The 5,793-nt window shown below is 41.1% G+C and overlaps 1 pseudogene; it reads left to right on the top strand.

Moving 5' to 3' along the window:
• Positions 1-2,214: 2,214 nt before the first annotated feature.
• LOC116104124 lies at positions 2,215-4,934 on the top strand (annotated as a pseudogene).
• Positions 4,935-5,793: the final 859 nt, after the last annotated feature.

Here is a 5,793-nt window from a genome sequence, read left to right as displayed (position 1 = left end):
TGTTTTTGTTTGTTTCTTTGTTTTTTGGAGGGGAAACTGGGAATGGAGAAATTTACATGTATATAAAGGAAATATCTAAAATTAAAAAAAAAAATCTCATTACAGATGGTTGTGAGCCACCATTTGGTTGCCAGAATTTAAACTCAGGACCTCTGGAAGAGCAGTTAGTGCTCTTAACCACTGAGCCATCTCTCCAGCCCCAGTCCATTCTTTTACATCGCAAATGACATCCCCCTTCCTGGATACCCCTCCAAAACCCTCCCATCCCACATCCACCCTCTCCCCCTTCCAATGTGCCTCTATGAGGATGTTTCCCCACCTATCCACCAACTCCCACCCTACCGCTCCAGCATCCCCCTACGCTGGCACATCAAACCTCCACAGGACCAAGGGACTCCCATCCCATCAATGTCAGACAAGGCTATCCTCTTCTACATATGTATCTGGAGCCCTGGAGCCCTGTCTGTACACTTCTTGGTTGGTACCACATGCCTTTAATCCACATAGTCAGGGGGCAATGACAGGCAAATCTCTGAGTGAGAAGCCAGATATGACTACAGGCTTAGTTCCAGGCTAGTGATGATTACAGAGTAAAACTTTTTCTCAAAAAAATTACTATGAAACGATTCATAGTATGTTTAGTGTTTAATAATGATATGATGAATTAGTATGATCCCAAACATACCATATGATGTGTTGTCTAAGAAGAACTGCTATGAACTCTCAAAACTGTGAACTGACAAACATGAGTAGATATTCTGAACATAAATATAACAATAATAAGCATTATATGATTCTACCTATTCAATCGACTACACAGTAGTTTTATATATTACCTTAATTACTTTTCTACTGCAGTGATAAACTGTCATGAAAAGAGCAATTTGTAACAGAGTTTAATTTGGTCTATAGTTTTAGAGGGATAGATCCCATGATGACATGGTAAAGAAAAAGGTGAAAACTCACATTCTTCATGTCAAACTTCTTGGAGAAAGGGAGGTGGGGGACCCTCCATAAAGCACCAGAGACCTGGGAGGTGAAAGGCTCTCAGGACTCATAGGGAGGAACCTTAGATGAAATGCCCAAGGGTGGTGAGAGGGAAATAGTAGAGTCCACCTCCAGTAGAAAGACATCAAATGGAGGGATGGGGTTGCCACCTCAAAGTCAAAAACTCTGGCCCAAGATTGTTCTTGTCTAAAAGAACTGATGAAACAAAAATCGGAAGAGACTGAGGGAGAGGAAGTCCAGTGACCACCCCAACTTGGGATCCATCTCAAGGGGAGGCTCCAAGACCCAACACTAATACTGATGTTGTGGTGTGCTTACAGAAAGGCTGTCCTCTGAGAGGGCCAGCAAACAGCTGACATAGATAGAAGCAGATACTTACACCCAACCGTTGTACTGAAGTTTGGGAGCCCTGTGGTTGAATAAGGGAAAGGCTGGAAAAAGCTGAGGAGGAGAGCAACCCAGTAGGAAAACTAGCAGTCTCAAATAACCCACACCCCTAAGATCTCTGAGACACTGAGACACCAACCAGGTAGCATACACGAGCTGGTCCAAGGCCCCCAACACATATACAACAGAGAACTGCCTGGTATGGCCTCAGTGAGAGAATATGTGCTTAACCTTGGAGAGACTTGAGGCCCCAAGGAGTGGAGAGACCTGGTAGGGTGAGGGGTGTCTCCTTTTGGAGACAAGGGGGGGATGGGATGGTGAACTGTGGAAGGGCATACCAGGAGGAGAGTAATGACTGGACTGAAAAAAAAATAAAAGAAATGAAAAATATGCCCTTGTCCACACATGGAAAAGTACAAGACTCTGGACTGCATGCTTATGGACCTCTCCACATCTGATGACAATAATAATTCAGAACTTAGATTCTCCCAAAGGAAACATCTTCTAACTTCTGCTCTACTACTCATTATGATATAACAAACTCTTGGGCATCATCATTAATTACCAGAAAGTGAAAATGGTAATTTGCTCTTGGGATAAATACTTTTGCTTTCATTAAAAGTATTCCAATATCCCCATACAGTCATGTTCAATAACATCACAGGTGACACAGGAATGGACTCTCTGAAGGACGTCAAGACCAGACACTGTCCCTTTATGAGGTCTGATATCTGACCTCATTCAGTGATGTGCACGGCATTTCATGGAAAACATGGGACAGGTGGGCTATTTTTTGTCTTAGTAAATGGATACATAAAGATGTTCTTCAAAGGGGGAAGAACTCAGAGCTATGTTTCTTCAGTAACTGTTCAGGAGCTGGCCTACATCTCTGTGAGCAACCCCGTCTTTGCTGGTACTAAGCAGGTGAGAAATCTGCAAGTTTAGATTTCTGTTTAAAGTTCTCTTCTCCCTCCTACCATCCATGGTGTCTGCTGAAGTGAACGTTACTCATTAGAATGGTTTTTTTCTCCATGGTTCACATTGTTATGTCACTAACTTGATTAGTCTAAAGAAATGTCTATTTCATGACTCAGAACTCATCTGAAAATGTCCTTTAATGTGATGGCTATATGTGAAATGACAGATTTTTTTAGTCATTAAGTGGAGGCTAATTGTTCCTATGGAAAAAAAATAAATGAAGTAAGTTACAGGCAAAACATGAGCTTTATAAAACTAAGATTCAATGAATCCATGTGTGAAAAGCATTTAATGGTGTTGGTGTCCATCTTTTTTATTGTGATTCAGAAAAGTTGGAGATGAAACAGATATGTGTCCAGCATCTTATTCCTTAGAAAAACAGATGAACTTCATAAATTTATGAATCAATGATATGCTAAGATTCCTCAGAATTTTTCCCAATTAGAAAATAAATGTGTAACCCAAGGTTCCTCTGCATGTACAGAAAACAAGTTACCTTTTCCACAAATATTTTGTATTCTATCACTATCGTGAGTAGTGTAAAAATATATCAGCACTATGGATTAATGTAGGGGGAACATATTTCATTCACATTCTTTCATAAGGCATGAGATTTAAATTTGTGTGATATTTTTAAAGATTTGTTTATTTTTATTTTATGTGGAGTGGTGTTTTACCTGCATGTATAACTGTGAAGGTTGGAGATTCCCCTGGAATTGAGGTTGCTCACACAGTTGTGAGCAGCCATTTTGGTGGTAGAAATTGAACCCAGGCCATCTGGGAGGGAAGCTGCTGCTCGTAAATGCTGAGTCATCTCTCCATCCCTTTATTATGTTTTTTAAAGATATACTTATTTAATACATATTATTAATACATTTTATTTAATACATGTTATTGTATTATTTCATACATATTATTTGTTTAATAATATTATTAAATATGTATTATTTAATACATATTATTTAATACATATTATTGTTTTGTTTATGTGTATGACTAGAAATACATGAATAAAATGCCACAAAGCTGAATAGAGGTCATTAGATCCAGAATCATCTCTCCAACAAGTATATATTTCTTAACATATTGTTATAACACGAGAAATGATGTCAATTCTCTGTAGACCAGGCTGGCCTCGAACTCAGAAATCTGCCTGCCTCTGCCTCCCAAGTACTGGGATTAAAGGCGTGCGCCACCACCGCCTGGCATGATGTCAATTCTCATGAAGCAAAAATTCACTTGTCTACAAACGTTCGTGTATACATATACAGAACCCATGCTGTGTTAAAATATGTGTCATACTGTTGAACCACAGAGATAAGAGTTGCATTACCGACACACACACATACACACACACACACACACACACACACACACACACACACATACACACACACATCATGAGTGAAGGGAAAGGAAAATAAGTGTAAAGTTAATATTCTGGATCAATGTCCACTCAGAGTTTTCAAGAAAAACTTCCTATAGTGTGACAAAGCAGTGCCAGCTTTTCCAAGAAAAAGAGTCCAAGTCAACTGAAAATCTCAGATAACTGAGAAGATTCTTGAAGACGGCACTGTCCAACCTGATCCTTACACCATTGTGCTATGAAGCCGTCTCCACGTTGTCTCAGAATAAAACCCTGAAAACCACAGAAGAGTTGGCTCTTCAGATCCTTTTGCTTTGCCAGGCTGGGGTTGGGACTGTGGGAAACATCCTTATGTTTGTCCATAATTTCTCTCCAATCTCGACTGACTTCCAACTAAGGCCCATACAGGTCATTCTAACCAATTTGGCTGTAGCCAATGCATTCATTCTACTTTTATTATCATTTCCATACTATATGACAGTTTTTGTTCCAAGGAAGCCCCCAACTGACCTCAAATGTAAACGTAGGTATTTCTTTCATGGGGTAGCTTGAGGCACAAACATGTGCTCCACTTGTGCCCCGAGCACCTACCAGTTTGTCACTCTTGTTCCTAGTAAATGGGCTAGGGACATGCTCTGAGAAATATCCCCCAAGGTCATGAGTCATTCTTGTTATGGTTGCTGGTTGTTGAGTGTCTTAAATAATGTTTACATTCCAAAGAAAGTCAGTGGTCCACAGAAATCACACAATGACATTGATTCTAAAGGTTTGCTCCACCTCTGGGTTCAGTGTAGGCATGAGCTTCTTGTAGTTTTCACATTGACATTATGTTCATTGGCATCATGGTCTGGACCAGTGTCACCATAGTGATTCACCTGATCAGACACCATCAGAGACTTTAGCACATACACTCCCCCAATCAGGACCAAAGAAGCTGTGCTGAGACCAGAAAGCCCACACCATCCTAATGCTGGTGGTCACATTTGTAAGCTTTTATATTCTGGACTGTATTTGTACTTTCTTTCACATTTATTTTGTGGACTCTCATCTCTGGTTGAGGCATGCCAAAAGAACTTGTGCGTGCAAGCTTCCCCATTTCTCCATCACTATTAATCCTAAAGGTCCTCATTCTCTGCTCTTCATTGTTGGGCCAGAAATCCAGGTGATTAGGAGTGTCAATTCAGAGCAACAGTGAAGTTCAAATGTGTTCAAATACCAAAAAGTTTCATTCTTAGAACTGCAGGAATAAGACTGTTCCTGCCTTACTCTAAGTCTGGAACCACCCATGCACATAGCTTGTACATGCCCTACCTCTGCCACCCTTGGAGTAGTCAGGTATGCTGGTGGCCAGTTTTCAGACTAAACTTCCTAACTCATTATAAGAACTTCTCTCTCTAGCACCAGGAATTCCTCTTCATGTAAACGAAGCATTCCCAGCACCTCAACCTCTGCTAATGATGTACACCCACCCCTAGTACCCCACCCTCACTGCAAGGTTTATGTAGGCCTTGTTCACCCCCAATACATCTGTTTCACTGAAAACCATGTCCAGAAATGGCTGTTTCTCCTACACTCACACAGGCCACAAGACTCTGCTAACACACCTGCCCATCTGAGCTTCATTCCTTCCAGTCCAGCCTGGTGTGCAATTGTGCCTGGATACCCAAAGGGCAGAAGCAGACTCAGTGACAGATGGAACACAATGAAGATTCAACAAGGCCTCCAGTTAACACAGGATAGAGTGAGTGCACTCCTAGCCTTTGGCATCATCCAAAAGGCACTAAGCCTCCTCACTCTGAGGGGCTTGCACTCTATCTTTACTTCTTTTGTTTCTCATTCACACCATCAAATTGCATTCAGACACATTGAAAGGACAAGTGAAATCTTCTGACATGGCTCTCCCTAGTGTTGGTAGGAGGTCTTCAAACATCTGCCTAAACTCTGACAGCCCACCCAGGCATTGGCAAAAACCTTGTATCTTTTTCTTTGGTCTACAGAGTGAGTTCCAGGACAGCCATGGCTATACAGAGAAACCCTGTCACGAAAACAAACAA

Source organism: Mastomys coucha, unplaced genomic scaffold (genome assembly GCF_008632895.1).
Source record: "Mastomys coucha isolate ucsf_1 unplaced genomic scaffold, UCSF_Mcou_1 pScaffold21, whole genome shotgun sequence".
Taxonomy (NCBI): Eukaryota; Metazoa; Chordata; class Mammalia; order Rodentia; family Muridae; genus Mastomys; species Mastomys coucha.
The sequence above is the reverse complement of the archived record's forward strand: the minus strand, read 5'-3'. Positions and strand labels throughout refer to the sequence as shown.